Below are 19047 nucleotides of genomic sequence, written 5' to 3'. Positions count from 1 at the left end.
GAACTGGTGCACTACCCACGCACATTACCCATTGGGGTTTCTCCGGGATACAGGGAGATGAAGCTTCAGTAGGGACTTCAAGGTTGGGGTCAGGAGGTCTCAGGGAGGACAGACCCTGGCGTGACGGCTTGCCTCTAAGTCTAGCACGTCTGGACTGCCTCTTGAGGTTGAGAGAAGTATTTCGGAAAGCGTAGTCACCCTGTGAGGATTCTGGGTGGGCAGTAGTCTCATTGGGCTGGAGGACTATTGCGCTACCCACACACATTACCCGTCGGGGCTGCTCCGGGATATTGGGAAGTGAAGCTTCAGCAGGGGCTTCAGAGTTAGGGTCCTCGAAGACCATACAAAAGGCCACCAGGAAGGCCTGCAGGTCAAGGATGACAGGATCCCATGCTTCCCATAGGGGGGTGACCCATTTCAAGGCATCACCCGCTAGGTAGTCAATCATAAAGGCCACTTTAGCCCAATCGGAAGGAAAATAGAGAGGGTAGGCCTTAAAGTGTAGCATGCATTGCTCCACAAATGCACGACACTGTCTTAGATCCCCATAGTAACGTGGTGGATCCGCAGGAACGAGAGCTGATAGATCCATCTGGACGGGTGCGTAATTCGCCTGGAACTCAGCTAAAGGGGAAAAAAATTTATTTATTTATTTTAATGCATGTATTCGCTGGAAAAACTTCTCAAAGAGCGAAGGCCGTGGGGCTCAACGGGAACCATGGCCTGAGCATGCTGTTATGCACACGCCCGGGCTAAGCGGCGTGTGCGTGTGATTGGTAGTGATTCCACTGGACCGTGCCGGAGAGTGAATGCCTGGAGGGGCGTGACTAAGTATTCACCCGATCCGACCAGGGTCGCACGACGGCATACGACGCCAGTGCACCAAGGAGGAACCCAGCAGAGGGACCAGGTGCTACTCCAGGACAGACCCCGGACACGGCTGTTGACCCACACAGGGGAATACAGGAACAGGCTGGTAGGCTGGCACACAGACTGGTGGGTATAGGCAGGCACGACTGGTATGCAGGCAGGCGGGTATGCAGGCAGGGGGGTAAAGGCAAGCACAGCTAGAGTGCAGACAGGGAGGCACTAGCAGGTAGGAACACAGGCGGGATAGGACCCAGTACACACCGGGACTCAGGAACAATACAGGCAGAGGGTTACAGGCAAGCACAGCTAGAGTGCAGACAAGGCTGAGCAGGGAGGACAGGGCTCTGTTCACACGGAACAGACAGGAAGGGAAAGACAGAGCCAGATACTCACACAGTACTTGCAGAGACAACAAGCAGGAGTTAGGTACGAGTTCAGACTCTGCAGAAAAAGGAAGGGAACGGACATAGAGGCAAAACAGGTAAAGGACAGGAGAGAGTTCAGACTGGAACTGAGTGTACGGAGGAGACCGACACTGCAGAGGGATACAGGAGCGGGTCTGGGAATACGGCCCCCAGAGAGGCGGAACGAACAGGCAAGGAGCGTGTTCAGACAGGACAGACCAGACACAGGAGCGGGTCTAGGAAATCGGCCACTAGAAGGCGAGAGGAACAGGCTAGGAGCGAGTTCAGACAGGACAGACAAGAGAGCACAGAAAGGACTCAGTTCAGACACGGGAGCTGATACCGCAAAGCAGGAGACATACAGGACTCAGTTCAGACACGGGAGCTGATACCGCAAAGCAGGAGACATACAGGACACAGTTCAGACACGGGAGCTGATACCGCAAAGCAGGAGACATACAGGACTCAGTTCAGACACGGGAACTGATACAAAAAGCAGGAGACAAGAGACGGGACCTGGCACCTTCAGAGTGCAAGCACACACTGAAGGAAACACTATGCTCAGGCAGGGATAGAAGGGAGCTGCTGAGCTATATACCAAGTGACAGACAGCAATAGGCTGAGGACGCACAAGGGGTGTGACCCACAGCAGGTACAAAAGGCAGGAAGTGATCGGGCGCCGCCCTTAAGCAGCAGAAACAGACACAAACAGACAGCATGGAGGGAAGCCAGAGAGACATTCTGGACAGGAGATCAAGTGCGCCCTCTTGCATAGTGGGAGATGGACCACCATGCAAGGACGCCGCCAGGTATGTTACAAAGACTCTATGAGGGTGCAGAGAATTAGGGCAATAAAGGCTCTATGAGGGTGCAGAGACAATAGTGGGGTGGTCACAGAGGGTATTAGTAGATCTCTGGGGCTAGTATGAATGCCTAAATGTAGCCAAGAGTGCATAGTGACCATCATTAAAGGGGCATTGACCTCCCATTAGGTGGTATTTTTGCTGTGGGGCCCCTCCTCTTCTGTGTACAGCCCGGTCACAATAGAGTCTTCTCCAGGCTGCCATCTCAGTGTAGCAATGAGAAGCAATTACAGTAAATTATATCGTATGGTCCTAAGATAGTTATCTTAATTGCACGCAGCATTTTACTTAGCACTTATGAGAGGTGTCACTGTCACATCTAAAATGTTTTCTTTGTCGTTCCATAAACTGTAACGTTAATTAAAAATAATATACAGTACAGACCAAAAGTTTGGACACACCTTCTCCTTTAAAGATTTTTCTGTATTTTCATGACTATGAAAATTGTGCATTCACACTGAAGGCATCAAAACTATGAATTACCACATGTGGAATTATATACTTAACAAAAAAGTGTGAAACAACTGAAAATATGTCTTATATTCTAGGTTCTTCACCTTTTGCTTTGATGACTGCTTTGCATACTCTTGGCATTCTCTTGAGGAGCTTCTGAATGTCAGAGTGCCACCATAAAAGTGTCATCCAAAGTGGGGCCTGTCTCTGCCTGGATGCCTTGATATCATTATAGGAGCACTCTACCTGACACTGATTGCAGATTATTAAAGGGGCACTCAAAGGCTGTATATCAGTGGGGCGTCTTATGACCCCGCTCGTGTTTCCTGCTGATACTAGTGTGATGGCTTCGGCTATTGCCCACCGCCGTCTTATGTCGGTCAGTAACTAACTCTTCCTGCAGTCACATGACGCCGTCCACTCGGTGGTGGCCCCGTTCCTGATGGGAGATGCCCAGAAGGCCTACTTTGACCTCACCCGGGAAGATGCCCTGAACTACGGGAAGCTGAAAGGTGAGATCCTTGCGCGACTGGGGGTTAACACTTATGTGCGGGCACATTGCGTGTACCAGTTGTTCTAGGTCTCAGGCATATGACTTATTACAGTTAGTCAAAAAGTGGCTCCAGCCTGAGACCTTGAGCCCAGCCCAAATGGTAGAGAGGGTGGTGGTTGACCGGCTGGTGCGAACTCTGCCAGCAGCCATACAGCGTTGGGTGGGGCAAGGGGACCTGGGTAACCTAGACCAGGTTGTTAGCCTGATCGAGCATTATGCAGCCACCCAGGACTTTGTACGGGACTCTGTCCCACTGCGGCTATCACTCCGGACCCTGCAAGCCCAGGAGCCTGGGAAAGGGTCACATACCTCTGCTGGGGACAGTCGGAACCAAGCCCATACTGAGATGGTACCCCAGAGTAAGGGAGGCAGGAGACCAGTTTCCCCTAAATCGGTCTCAAGGACTATCGGTGCCACTGCTATTAGGTGCTGGCGATTCCAAGGGCCAGGACATGTGGCTGCCAACTGCCCCCTGACTGCTGAACCGATGGACTGAAGGTTTACACGCCGGGTGTCTATGTATGATCGCACCGTCTACACCGCGAACACTGTCGGTCCAACGACTGAACCCCATCTGTGTCAGGTGTGCATCAATTGACATCGAGCTGAGGCTCTCTTGGACTCGGAGCCTAGTGACCCTCGTCCATGGGTCATTGATCTCTGGGTTGGAACCCACGGGAGGAAAGGTGGGGGTCATATGCATTCATGGCGAACTCCACGAGTATCTGACGGTGGAGGTTACCTTTTCGGCTCTGTGAGGAGAGGTTAAACATGTGGTCGGAAGTGGTAAAGACTCTTCCTTACAGGACTGTGCTGGGAAGAGATTTACCCCTGGTTTGGTCCTTATGGGAGAGTAAGATTAACTCTCCCAGAATAAAGATGTGTCTGGGTGCGGTACACGAAGATCCCGAGTCAGGGATACCTTCCGTAGGGGTTGCCAACCTAGGGACAGAGTGTAACCCTGATAGGCTTCCCCTAGAGGTATTGGCAGTAGAGGTCGAGGAGACCCCATCGATCACACAGCTGGAAGTGTCCCGGGGAACATTTACGACAGCTAAGCTGCAGGATCGTACCCTGATCTGGGCACGGGAAAGGATAATAGAGGTAAATGGGGTGGCTCAACTCTTGGGTGCAGAGACGGTTTTTATGCGCATAGTGGTCAACCAAGGTTTACTCTATAGGATTGACAAGATCTGGGACGAGGTCGTGGAACAACTAGTAGTGTCACAGTAACGCCGCCGGCGGTACTCGAGATGGCCCACACTCACCTGCTGGGTGGGCATCTTGGGGTTAAAAAGACACAAAAGCGCATCTTGCAGCGGTTCTTTTGGACCGGGATTTACGCTGAGGTACAGAGGTATTGTGAATCTTGCCAGGAATGTCAGCTGACCGCACCCACCGCAAGCTTCGGTAGCCCATTGGTACCTCTGCCGGTTATAGAGGTACTTTTTGACGGATTGCGATGGATTTGGTGGGGCCTATTGTAAAGTCAGCTCATGGCCACCAACACATACTTGTGGTCGTCGATTATGCCACCCGTTACCCAGAGGCCATTTCCGCTACGCCACACCTCAACTAAACTTATTGCACTGGAGCTGTTTGCCATGTTCTGTCGCCTTGGGCTGCCTAAGGAGATCCTTACAGATCAGGCGACTCCTTTTATGTCCAAGGTGACGAAGGAACTGTGTAAGCTGCTGAAAATAAAACAATTGCGCACATCGGTCTACCATCCACAGAAAACGGTTTAGTCGAAAGGTTTAATAAAACCCTCAAGTCCATGTTAAAAAAGATGGTTTCAAAGGATGGGAGGGATTGGGACATGTTACTGCCCTATTTGATGTTTGCCATCTGTGAGGTACCACAGACTTCCACGGGGTTTTCAACCTTTGAGCTGTTGTACGGCAGGCATCCTAGGGGGCTGCTGGACGTAGCCAAAGAGAAGTGGGAACAGGAGCCTACTCCACATAGCAGTATAATAGAAGATGTGGCAAGTATGCAGGACCGGATTGCGGCGGTCATGCCGATAGTAAGGAACACCTCTCTCGTCCAACATAAAATTGTCACCGAGCCTTGGGTAAGGGTGCGGATGAAACCGTACCGTGTGCCAGAGGCCCGGATGCAAGCCATCGTGGCTGAAGTGAAACAAATGCTCCAGTTAGGAGTCATCGAGGAATCCAGGAGTGAGTGGGCTAGCCCCATTGTACTGATTCCGAAGCCAGATGGATCATTACGTGTTTGTAATATTTCCGAAAATTTAATGAGGTGTCAAAGTTTGACCTTTATCCAATACCTTGGGTGGACGAGCTGACCGAGAGACTGGGGCAGGCCCAGTACTTCACCACGCTCGATCTGACCAAGGGTTACTGGCAGGTGCCACTGACAGAGTCGGCGAAAGAAAAGACTGCCTTTGTAACACCAGAGGGTCTCTATCACTATGTCAGCTTGCCTTTTGGATTACATGGGGCCCCGGCCACGTTCCAAAGGTTGATGGACATAGTGTTAGAACCTCATCAAAAATATGTGTTGGCATATCTAGATGATATCATCTTTAGTACCGACTGGCATACCCACCTGTCCCAGGTACAAGTGGTGCTGGATTCACTCAGAGTTGCGGGGTTAACAAGGAACACAAAAAAATGTGCAATAGGTCTCAAGGAAGCCCAATACTTAGGGTACGTGATTGGCTGTGGGGTTATCAAACCATAAATAAATAAGATTGAGGCCATTCAAAACTGGCCCAGGCCTTTGAGTACAAAACATGTGAGAGCGTTCCTCGGCATTATTGGGTACTACCGCTGGTTTATACCAATTTTGCTGGGAGATCGGCACCCCTGACCGATCTCCTAAAGGGGAAGAAGTCGGTCATGGTTCGATGGAACCCTCAGGCGGGGGAAACATTCCAGTCCATGAAGTTGGCCCTGTGTGGAAAGTCGATCCTCACCAGCCCCAACTTCAAGAAAGGCTTCATCGTGCAAACAGATATCTCTGAGGTAGGCCTAGGAGCGGTACTGTCGCAAGAGGTGAATGTAGAGGAACATCCGGTCACCTACTTGAGCAGGAAACTTACCCTGGCAGAGAAGAATTACAGCGTAGTGGAGAAGGAGTGCTTGGCTATTAAGTGGGCCTTGGAGTCCCTACGCTATTATTTGCTCGGGTGACAGTTTTGCTTGGTGACAGACCATTCGCCCCTCGTCTGGATGAGAAAAGCAAAGGAGAGGAATGCTCGGTCACCAGATGGTTCCTGACAGTATAGAATTTTAGTTTTTCGGTGGAACATCAAGCGGGGAAGTCACAGGGGAATGCAGATGCCCTGTCACGGGCACCCTGTATGGTGACAGGTGTTCAACCCCAAAAGTTCGAACAGAGGGGGGGGATATGTGAAGCAGTGAGGGGAATTATATGCGAGGGGCGGTATGTATCCCCCAGGATGCGCATAGAGGCATATTGAACCCGCTGGAGTGCATTACAATCACAGACACAGCTGTGGTTGCAGTGCAGAATAAAAGTAAGGTTGAACTTGAGCAATCTATTTGACCAAGGCAGATTTAGTAAAATCCGGCATGAGCTTTTATTCTTGGAGTGAACTACAGGAGGGCAGTGGGGCGGTCCATTTCCTCCAGCCCGGGTCTTACAAGTGGCTCATGTCCACAGTTTTCATTTCAAAAACCTGCAGCAAAGGTTTGGGTGTGGCAGCCTTTGGTTTTGCAAGCTACAGAGCTGGAGGCTCTGTGTTATACAGGCCTGTGTGACCTGAACACAGAGCCCAAGAAGGCAAAGCTTCTGACACACCTCAGAGTGATACGGCGGTGCAATCGCCCCCGGCAACAGTGTTTATTTGTACGGACTATTGTGGACCCCGCTGTGATCCGGAGGATAAAGCTGCCTTCACTGAGTGAGTTACTTGGACAATAAACCTTTAAGTTGGACATTCTTGGGTCACAGCTTGTTAAATCGCACTGTGTGAACACCGCCGCACTACAAGGGGCACTCTGGATGGCAGCGTTATGGGGGCCCTCTGGATGGCACCGTTATGGGGGCCCTCAGGATGGCAGCGTTATGGGGGCCCTCTGGATGGCACCGTTATGGGGGCCCTCTGGATGGCACCGTTATGGGGGCCCTCTGGATGGCACCATTATGGGGGCCCTCTGTATGGCACCATTATGGGGGCCCTCTGTATGGCACCGTTATGGGGGCCCTCTGTATGGCACTATTATGGGGGCCCCTCTGAGTGGCAGAGTTATGGGGGGGCCCTCTGGGTGGCACTATTATAGGGGTCTCTGGATATATAATACAAGACATTATAGGCCTCTCTGACAAACACATCACCACATACATCTCTGCATTACAATAGTAGGTAGAAGTTCTGGTTGCTGTGACTACAAGCCCCGCCTCCCTTGACTGTAACGCCGCTGATGATTGGAAGATTTTCCTGTCAATTATAAAATAAGGGCAGACTTCCCCGGCTCTAGTCTCCGCCCAGTCATTTGTGTCCTTCCTCCTCATTTGTTGAAATTCAGACCAATCACCGAAAAGGAGCCACACCACGTGAGTTTTTCCGTTACCTAGGAGACGCGTCCAGCGTAACCGCTGCTGTGTAGTGTACGGCTATATACGGAGAGCAGGGAACAGAGCGGTGAGTAACGGAGGCCACTGCACGCGTATACTCAGGGCTGTGACGTCACATGTGTACTGCACGTGTATACTCAGGCTGTGGCGTCACATGTCTCCTGTATACTGCACGCGTATACTTAGGGCTGTGACGTCACATGTCTCCTGTATACTGCACGTGTATGCTCAGGCTGTGACGTCACATGTCTCCTGTATACTGCACTCGTATACTCAGGCTGTGACGTCACATGTCTCCTGTATACTGCACGCGTATGCTCAGGCTGTGACGTCGCATGTCTCCTGTATACTGCACTCGTATGCTCATGCTGTGAGGTCACATGTCTCCTGTATACTGCACGCGTATGCTCAGGCTGTGACGTCACATGTCTCCTGTATACTGCACGCGTATACTCAGGCTGTGACGTCACATGTCTCCTGTATACGGCACGCGTATGCTCAGGCTGTGATGTCACACGTCTCCTGTATACTGCACGCGTATGCTCAGGCTGTGACGTCGCATGTCTCCTGTATACTGCACGCGTATGCTCAGGCTGTGACATCACATGTCTCCTGTATACTGCACGCGTATGCTCAGGCTGTGACGTCGCATGTCTCCTGTATACGGCACGCGTATGCTCAGGCTGTGACGTCACACGTCTCCTGTATACTGCACGCGTATGCTCAGGCTGTGACATCACATGTCTCCTGTATACTGCACGCGTATGCTCAGGCTGTGACGTCGCATGTCTCCTGTATACTGCACTCGTATACTCAGGCTGTGACGTCACATGTCTCCTGTATACTGCACGCGTATACTCAGGCTGTGACGTCACATGTCTCCTGTATACTGCACGCGTATACTCAGGCTGTGACGTCGCATGTCTGCTGTATACTGCACGCGTATGCTCAGGCTGTGACGTCACATGTCTCCTGTATACTGCACGCGTATACTCAGGCTGTGACGTCGCATGTCTGCTGTATACTGCACGCGTATGCTCAGGCTGTGACGTCACATGTCTCCTGTATACTGCACGCGTATGCTCAGGCTGTGACGTCGCATGTCTGCTGTATACTGCACTCGTATACTCAGGCTGTGACGTCGCATGTCTCCTGTATACTGCACGCGTATACTCAGGCTGTGACGTCACATGTCTCCTGTATACTGCACGCGTATGCTCAGGCTGTGACGTCGCATGTCTGCTGTATACTGCACTCGTATACTCAGGCTGTGACGTCGCATGTCTCCTGTATACTGCACGCGTATGCTCAGGCTGTGACGTCACATGTCTCCTGTATACTGCACGCGTATGCTCAGGCTATGAGGTCACATGTCTCCTGTATACTGCACGTGTATGCTCAGGCTGTGACGTCACATGTCTCCTGTATACTGCACGTGTATGCTCAGGCTGTGACGTCACATGTCTCCTGTATACTGCACGTGTATGCTCAGGCTATGAGGTCACATGTCTCCTGTATACTGCACGTGTATACTCAGGCTATGAGGTCACATGTCTCCTGTATACGGCACGCGTATACTCAGGCTGTGACGTCACATGTCTCCTGTATACTGCACGCGTATGCTCAGGCTGTGACGTCACATGTCTCCTGTATACTGCACGTGTATACTCAGGCTGTGACGTCACATGTCTCCTGTATACTGCACGTGTATACTCAGGCTATGAGGTCACATGTCTCCTGTATACTGCACGTGTATGCTCAGGCTGTGACGTCACATGTCTCCTGTATACTGCACGTGTATGCTCAGGCTGTGACGTCACATGTCTCCTGTATACTGCACGTGTATACTCAGGCTATGAGGTCACATGTCTCCTGTATACTGCACGTGTATACTCAGGCTATGAGGTCACATGTCTCCTGTATACGGCACGCGTATACTCAGGCTGTGACGTCACATGTCTCCTGTATACTGCACGTGTATACTCAAGGCTGTGGGCTGTGAGGTCACATGTCTCCTGTATACTGCACGCGTATACTCAAGGCTGTGAGGTCACATGTCTCCTGTATACTGCACGCTTATGCTCAGGCTGTGACGTCACATGTCTCCTGTATACTGCACGTGTATACTCAGGCTGTGAGGTCACATGTCTCCTGTATACTGCACGTGTATACTCAGGCTATGAGGTCACATGTCTCCTGTATACTGCACGCGTATACTCAGGCTGTGAGGTCACATGTCTCCTGTATACGACACGCGTATGCTCAGGCTGTGACGTCACACGTCTCCTGTATACTGCACGCGTATGCTCAGGCTGTGACGTCACACGTCTCCTGTATACTGCACGCGTATGCTCAGGCTGTGACGTCACATGTCTCCTGTATACTGCACGCGTATGCTCAGGCTGTGACGTCGCATGTCTCCTGTATACTGCACGCGTATGCTCAGGCTGTGACGTCACATGTCTCCTGTATACTGCACGTGTATACTCAGGCTATGAGGTCACATGTCTCCTGTATACTGCACGCGTATACTCAGGCTGTGACGTCACATGTCTCCTGTATACTGCACGCGTATGCTCAGGCTGTGACGTCACATGTCTCCTGTATACTGCACGTGTATGCTCAGGCTGTGACGTCACATGTCTCCTGTATACTGCACGCGTATACTCAAGGCTGTGAGGTCACATGTCTCCTGTATGCTGCACGCGTATACTCAAGGCTGTGAGGTCACATGTCTCCTGTATACTGCACGCGTATGCTCAGGCTGTGACGTCACATGTCTCCTGTATACTGCACGTGTATACTCAGGCTGTGAGGTCACATGTCTCCTGTATACTGCACGTGTATACTCAGGCTATGAGGTCACATGTCTCCTGTATACTGCACGCGTATGCTCAGGCTGTGACGTCACATGTCTCCTGTATACTGCACGCGTATGCTCAGGCTGTGACGTCACATGTCTCCTGTATACTGCACGTGTATACTCAGGCTGTGACGTCACATGTCTCCTGTATACTGCACGTGTATGCTCATGCTGTGAGGTCACATGTCTCCTGTATACTGCACGTGTATACTCAAGGCTGTGAGGTCACATGTCTCCTGTATACTTCACGTGTATACTCAGGCTGTGACGTCACATGTCTCCTGTATACTGCACGCGTATACTCAGGCTGTGAGGTCACATGTCTCCTGTATACGACACGCGTATGCTCAGGCTGTGACGTCACACGTCTCCTGTATACTGCACGCGTATGCTCAGGCTGTGACGTCACACGTCTCCTGTATACTGCACGCGTATGCTCAGGCTGTGACGTCACATGTCTCCTGTATACTGCACGCGTATGCTCAGGCTGTGACGTCGCATGTCTCCTGTATACTGCACGCGTATGCTCAGGCTGTGACGTCACATGTCTCCTGTATACTGCACGTGTATACTCAGGCTATGAGGTCACATGTCTCCTGTATACTGCACGCGTATACTCAGGCTGTGACGTCACATGTCTCCTGTATACTGCACACGTATGCTCAGGCTGTGAGGTCACATGTCTCCTGTATACTGCACGTGTATACTCAGGCTGTGAGGTCGCATGTCTCCTGTATACTGCACGTGTATACTCAGGCTGTGAGGTCGCATGTCTCCTGTATACTGCACGCGTATACTCAGGCTGTGAGGTCTCATGTCTCCTGTATACTGCACGTGTATACTCAAGGCTGTGAGGTCACATGTCTCCTGTATACTGCACGTGTATACTCAAGGCTGTGAGGTCACATGTCTCCTGTATACTGCACGTGTATACTCAAGGCTGTGAGGTCACATGTCTCCTGTATACAGTACTGCACGTGTATACTCAGGCTGTGACGTCACATGTCTCCTGTATACTGCACGTGTATACTCAGGCTGTGACGTCACATGTCTCCTGTATACTGCACGTGTATACTCAGGCTGTGACGTCACATGTCTCCTGTATACGGCACGCGTATACTCAGGCTGTGACGTCACATGTCTCCTGTATACGGCACGCATATACTCAGGCTGTGAGGTCACATGTCTCCTGTATACGGCACGCGTATACTCAGGCTGTGACGTCACATGTCTCCTGTATACGGCACGCGTATACTCAGGCTGTGACGTCACATGTCTCCTGTATACGGCACGCTTATACTCAGGCTGTGAGGTCACATGTCTCCTGTATACTGCACGTGTATACTCAGGCTGTGACGTCACATGTCTCCTGTATACGGCACGCGTATACTCAGGCTGTGAGGTCACATGTCTCCTGTATACGGCACGCGTATACTCAGGCTGTGAGGTCACATGTCTCCTGTATACGGCACGCGTATACTCAGGCTGTGAGGTCACATGTCTCCTGTATACTGCACGCGTATACTCAGGCTGTGACATCACATGTATACTGCACGTGTATACTCAGGCTGTGACGTCACATGTCTCCTGTATACTGCACGTGTATACTCAGGCTGTGATGTCACATGTCTCCTGTATACTGCACGTGTATACTCAGGCTGTGACGTCACATGTCTCCTGTATACTGCACGTGTATACTCAGGGCTGTGACGTCACATGTCTCCTGTATACTGCACGTGTATACTCAGGCTGTGAGGTCACATGTCTCCTGTATACTGCACGTGTATACTCAGGCTGTGACGTCACATGTATACTCAGGCTGTGACGTCACATGTATACTGCACGTGTATACTCAGGCTGTGACGTCACATGTATACTGCACGTGTATACTCAGGCTGTGACGTCACATGTCTCCTGTATACTGCACGCGTATACTCAGGCTGTGAGGTCACATGTCTCCTGTATACTGCACGCGTATACTCAGGCTGTGAGGTCACATGTCTCCTGTATACTGCACGCGTATACTCAGGCTGTGAGGTCACAAGTCTCCTGTATACGGCACGCGTATACTCAGGCTGTGAGGTCACATGAATACTCAGGCTGTGACGTCACATGTATACTCAGGCTGTGACGTCACATGTCTCCTGTATACTGCACGTGTATACTCAGGCTGTGAGGTCACATGTATACTCAGGCTGTGAGGTCACATGTATACTCAGGCTGTGAGGTCACATGTATACTCAGGCTGTGACGTCACATGTATACTCAGGCTGTGACGTCACATGTCTCCTGTATACTGCACGTGTATACTCAGGCTGTGACGTCGCATGTCTCCTGTATACTGCACGTGTATACTCAGGCTGTGAGGTCACATGTCTCCTGTATTTGGCACGCGTATACTCAGGCTGTCAGGTCACATGTCTCCTGTATACTGCACGTGTATACTCAGGCTGTGACGTCGCATGTCTCCTGTATACTGTACGTGTATACTCAGGCTGTGAGGTCACATGTCTCCTGTATATGGCACGCGTATACTCAGGCTGTGAGGTCACATGTCTCCTGTATACTGCACGCGTATACTAAGGCTGTGAGGTCACATGTCTCCTGTATACTGCACGCGTATACTCAGGCTGTGAGGTCACATGTCTCCTGTATACGGCACGCGTATGCTCAGGCTGTGAGGTCACATGTCTCCTGTATACGGCACGCTTATGCTCAGGCTGTGAGGTCACATGTCTCCTGTATACGGCACGCGTATACTCAGGCTGTGACGCCACATGTCTCCTGTATACTGCACGTGTATACTCAGGCTGTGACTTCACATGTCTCCTGTATACTGCACGTGTATACTTAGGGCTGTGACGTCACATGTCTCCTGTATACGGCACGCGTATACTCAGGCTGTGAGGTCACATGTCTCCTGTATACGGCACGCGTATACTCAGGCTGTGAGGTCACATGTCTCCTGTATACGGCACGCGTATACTCAGGCTGTGAGGTCACATGTCTCCTGTATACGGCACGCGTATACTCAGGCTGTGAGGTCACATGTCTCCTGTATACGGCACGCGTATACTCAGGCTGTGAGGTCACGTCTCCTGTATACGGCACGTGTATACTCAAGCTGTGACGTCACATGTCTCCTGTATACTGCACGCGTATACTCAGGCTGTGAGGTCACATGTCTCCTGTATACTGCACGCGTATACTCAGGCTGTGAGGTCACATGTCTCCTGTATACGGCACGCGTATACTCAGGCTGTGAGGTCACATGTATACTCAGGCTGTGACGTCACATGTCTCCTGTATACGGCACGCGTATACTCAGGCTGTGACGTCGCATGTCTCCTGTATACTGCACGCGTATACTCAGGCTGTGAGGTCACATGTCTCCTGTATACGGCACGTGTATACTCAGGCTGTGAGGTCACATGTATACTCAGGCTGTGACGTCACATGTCTCCTGTATACGGCACGCGTATACTCAGGCTGTGACGTCGCATGTCTCCTGTATACTGCACGCGTATACTCAGGCTGTGAGGTCACATGTCTCCTGTATACGGCACGTGTATACTCAGGCTGTGAGGTCACATGTATACTCAGGCTGTGACGTCACATGTCTCCTGTATACTGCACGCGTATACTCAGGCTGTGAGGTCACATGTCTCCTGTATACGGCACGTGTATACTCAGGCTGTGAGGTCACATGTATACTCAGGCTGTGACGTCACATGTCTCCTGTATACTGCACGCGTATACTCAGGCTGTGACGTCACATGTCTCCTGTATACGGCACGCGTATGCTCAGGCTGTGACGTCACATGTCTCCTGTATACTGCACGTGTATACTCAGGCTGTGACGTCGCATGTTTCCTGTATACTGCACGTGTATACTTAGGGCTGTGACGTCGCATATCTCCTGTATACTGCACGCGTATACTCAGGCTGTGACGTCGCATGTCTCCTGTATACTGCACGTGTATACTCAGGCTGTGACGTCGCATGTTTCCTGTATACTGCACGTGTATACTTAGGGCTGTGACGTCGCATGTTTCCTGTATACTGCACGCGTATGCTCAGGCTGTGACGTCACATGTCTCCTGTATACTGCACGTGTATACTCAGGCTGTGACGTCGCATGTTTCCTGTATACTGCACGTGTATACTCAAGGCTGTGACGTCACATGTCTCCTGTATACTGCACGTGTATACTCAGGCTGTGACGTCACATGTCTCCTGTATACTGCACGTGTATACTCAGGCTGTGACGTCACATGTCTCCTGTTTACTGCACGTGTATACTCAGGCTGTGACGTCGCATGTTTCCTGTATACTGCACGTGTATACTTAGGGCTGTGACGTCACATGTCTCCTGTATACTGCACGTGTATACTCAGGCTGTGACGTCACATGTCTCCTGTATACTGCAAGTGTATACTCAGGCTGTGACGTCACATGTCTCCTGTATACGGCACGTGTATACTCAGGCTGTGACGTCGCATGTTTCCTGTATACTGCACGTGTATACTTAGGGCTGTGACGTCACATGTCTCCTGTATACGGCACGCGTATACTCAGGCTGTGACGTCACATGTCTCCTGTATACTGCACGTGTATACTCAGGCTGTGACGTCACATGTCTCCTGTATACTGCACGCGTATACTCAGGCTGTGACGTCACATGTCTCCTGTATACTGCACGTGTATACTCAGGCTGTGACGTCACATGTCTCCTGTATACTGCACGCGTATACTCAGGCTGTGACGTCACATGTCTCCTGTATACGGCACGCGTATACTCAGGCTGTGACGTCACATGTCTCCTGTATACGGCACGCGTATACTCAGGCTGTGACGTCACATGTCTCCTGTATACGGCACGCGTATACTCAGGCTGTGACGTCACATGTCTCCTGTGTACTTCAGGTATAAAGTAAGTCTTGTAGGGTGTTCCCGGTATACGGCGGATCTTGTTTGGTCTTCCCGGTATACGGCGGATCTTGTTTGGTCTTCCCGGTATACTGCAGGTCTTGTGGGGTGTTTCCGGTATGCGGCAGGTCTTGTGGGGTGTTCGCGGTATACATCAGGTCTTGTGGGGTGTTCGCGGTATACATCAGGTCTTGTGGGGTGTTCGCGGTATACATCAGGTCTTGTGGGGTGTTCGCGGTATACATCAGGTCTTGTGGGGTGTTCCCGGTATACGGCAGGTCTTGTGGGGTGTTCCCGGTATACGGCAGGTCTTGTGGGGTGTTCCCGGTATATGGCGGGTCTTGTGGGGTGTTCCCGGTATATGGCGGGTCTTGTGGGGTGTTCCCGGTATACGGCAGGTCTTGTGGGGTGTTCCCGGTATACGGCAGGTCTTGTGGGGTGTTCCCGTATACGGCAGGTCTTGTGGGGTGTTCCCAGTATACGGCAGGTCTAGTGGGATGTTCCCGGTATACGGCAGGTCTTGTGGGGTGTTTCTGGTATACGGCAGGTTTTGTAGGGTGTTCCCGGTATACGGCAGGTTTTGTGGAGTGTTCCCGGTATACGGCAGGTCTTGTGGGGTGTTCCCGGTATACGGCAGGTCTTGTGGGGTGTTTCCGGTATACGGCAGGTCTTGTGGGGTGTTTCCGGTATACGGCAGGTTTTGTGGAGTGTTCCCGGTATACGGCAGGTCTTGTGGGGTGTTCCTGGTATACGGCAGGTTTTGTGGAGTGTTCCCGGTATACGGCAGGTCTAGTGGGGTGTTCCCAGTATACGGCAGGTCTTGTGGGGTGTTCCCGGTATACGGCAGGTTTTGTAGGGTGTTCCCGGTATACGGCAGGTCTAGTGGGGTGTTCCCGGTATACGGCAGGTCTTGTGGGGTGTTCCTGGTATACGGCAGGTTTTGTGGAGTGTTCCCGGTATACGGCAGGTTTTGTGGAGTGTTCCCGGTATACTTCAGGTTTTGTGGAGTGTTCCCGGTATACATCAGGTCTTGTGGGGTGTTCCTGATCTACATGTAAACCCGGCAGCCATGATGACGAGGTCTCGGGACTCGCAGAGCATTGCAGCTTTCTGTCCCCACAGACCGCAGTGACCGTGCAGACAATGGCAGAAAGCCCCATTATCTGTATCGCGGACCCCAGAGGTTAGGAGAACGATAACCGGATTGGCGCTCGTCCGCTCCGCCATCTTGGAGAGTATATAATTACCGTGCACGGCAGGAGTAGTAGGGGGCACATACTTATGGGTTATTCCTGTGTGCCGTCTCCTCACTCTCCATAGAGGATAATGTCAGCTGAGCCCGCGTTGTATAATTCGCCGGCCCCTCGCGCTCCCCCATTACAGTAATTGCTGCCATCGCTCTCCTCGCCGCGCACAGTGGGTCGTGGACGTTTTCCTGTAATTCTCGGGAACATTTCGCCGCTAATGTTCAGGGCTGAAATCTCAGTATTTTTACCTCCATTTATATCTGGATGTTTAAAGAGCGTTAATGAAATAATAGTCCTGATAAGAAGCGGCGAGCGGACGAGCAGCCCGCCTCCCCCGCACACCTGCACCGGGCACGCAGAAGGGCATGCTCTGCGGGGGGACTACAAGTCTCATACACTATACATACACTACATATAGATGGCGCTGTACCAGGGAGGTCCTTGTGTGTTACTAGACATACACTACCTATAGGTGGCGCTGTACCAGGGAGGTCCTTGTGTGTTACTAGACATACACTACCTATAGGTGGCGCTGTACCAGGGAGGTCCTTGTGGGTTACTAGACATACACTACCTATAGGTGGCGCTGTACCAGGGAGGTCCTTGTGGGTTACTAGACATACACTACCTATAGGTGACGCTGTACCAGGGAGGTCCTTGTGTGTTACTAGACATACACTACCTATAGGTGGCGCTGTACCAGGGAGGTCCTTGTGTGTTACTAGATATACACTACCTATAGGTGACGCTGTACCAGGGAGGTCCTTGTGTGTTACTAGACATACACTACCTATAGGTGGCGCTGTACCAGGGAGGTCCTTGTGGGTTACTAGACATACACTACCTATAGGTGGCGCTGTACCAGGGAGGTCCTTGTGGGTTACTAGACATACACTACATATAGGTGACGCTGTACCAGGGAGGTCCTTGTGTGTTACTAGACATACACTACCTATAGGTGGCGCTGTACCAGGGAGGTCCTTGTGTGTTACTAGATATACACTACCTATAGGTGGCGCTGTACCAGGGAGGTCCTTGTGTGTTACTAGACATACACTACATATAGATGGCGCTGTACCAGGGAGGTCCTTGTGGGTTACTAGACATACACTACCTATAGGTGGCGCTGTACCAGGGAGGTCCTTGTGTGTTACTAGATATACACTACCTATAGGTGACGCTGTACCAGGGAGGTCCTTGTGTGTTACTAGACATACACTACCTATAGGTGGCGCTGTACCAGGGAGGTCCTTGTGTGTTACTAGACATACACTACCTATAGGTGGCGCTGTACCAGGGAGGTCCTTGTGTGTTACTAGATATACACTACCTATAGGTGGCGCTGTACCAGGGAGGTCCTTGTGTGTTACTAGATATACACTACCTATAGGTGGCGCTGTACCAGGGAGGTGTACCAGGGAGGTCCTTGTTTGTTACTAGACCTACACTACCTATAGGTGGCGCTGTACCAGGGAGGTCCTTGTGTGTTACTAGACATACACTACCTATAGGTGGCGCTGTACCAGGGAGGTCCTTGTGTGTTACTAGATATACACTACCTATAGGTGACGCTGTACCAGGGAGGTCCTTGTGGGTTACTAGATATACACTACCTATAGGTGGCGCTGTACCAGGGAGGTGTACCAGGGAGGTCCTTGTTTGTTACTAGACCTACACTACCTATAGGTGGCGCTGTACCAGGGAGGTCCTTGTGTGTTACTAGACATACACTACCTATAGGTGGCGCTGTACCAGGGAGGTCCTTGTGGGTTACTAGACCTACACTACCTATAGGTGGCGCTGTACCAGGGAGGTCCTTGTGTGTTACTAGACATACACTACCTATAGGTGGCGCTGTACCAGGGAGGTCCTTGTGGGTTACTAGATATACACTACCTATAGGTGGCGCTGTACCAGGGAGGTCCTTGTGGGTTACTAGACCTACACTACCTATAGATGGCGCTGTACCAGGGAGGTCCTTGTGGGTTACTAGACCTACAATACCTATAGGTGGCGCTGTACCAGGGAGGTCCTTGTGTGTTACTAGACATACACTACCTATAGGTGGCGCTGTACCAGGGAGGTCCTTGTGTGTTACTAGACATACACTACCTATAGGTGGCGCTGTACCAGGGAGGTCCTTGTGTGTTACTAGACATACACTACCTATAGGTGGCGCTGTACCTGGGAGGTCCTTGTGGGTTACTAGACATACACTACCTATAGGTGGCGCTGTACCAGGGAGGTCCTTGGGGGTTACTAGACCTACACTACCTATAGGTGGTGCTGTACCAGGGAG

General features: G+C 51.3%; 1 protein-coding gene across 2 annotated transcripts in view; it reads left to right on the top strand.

Moving 5' to 3' along the window:
* Nucleotides 1–7690: 7690 nt before the first annotated feature.
* DNAH2 (dynein axonemal heavy chain 2) overlaps nucleotides 7691–19047 on the top strand; it is a 168760-nt gene continuing 157403 nt past the window's right edge. For both annotated transcript variants that reach the window (XM_073654473.1, XM_073654474.1), the window contains exon 1: nucleotides 7691–7776. The gene's annotated coding sequence lies outside the window, so the exon portion shown is untranslated. The remainder of the gene's footprint in view (nucleotides 7777–19047) is intronic.

This window comes from Phyllobates terribilis, unplaced genomic scaffold, assembly GCF_046119375.1.
Source record: "Phyllobates terribilis strain yellow unplaced genomic scaffold, ASM4611937v1 Scaffold_11__3_contigs__length_659146591, whole genome shotgun sequence".
In the NCBI taxonomy this organism is placed as follows: Eukaryota; Metazoa; Chordata; class Amphibia; order Anura; family Dendrobatidae; genus Phyllobates; species Phyllobates terribilis.
This window is presented reverse-complemented; position numbering and strand designations above follow the sequence as displayed.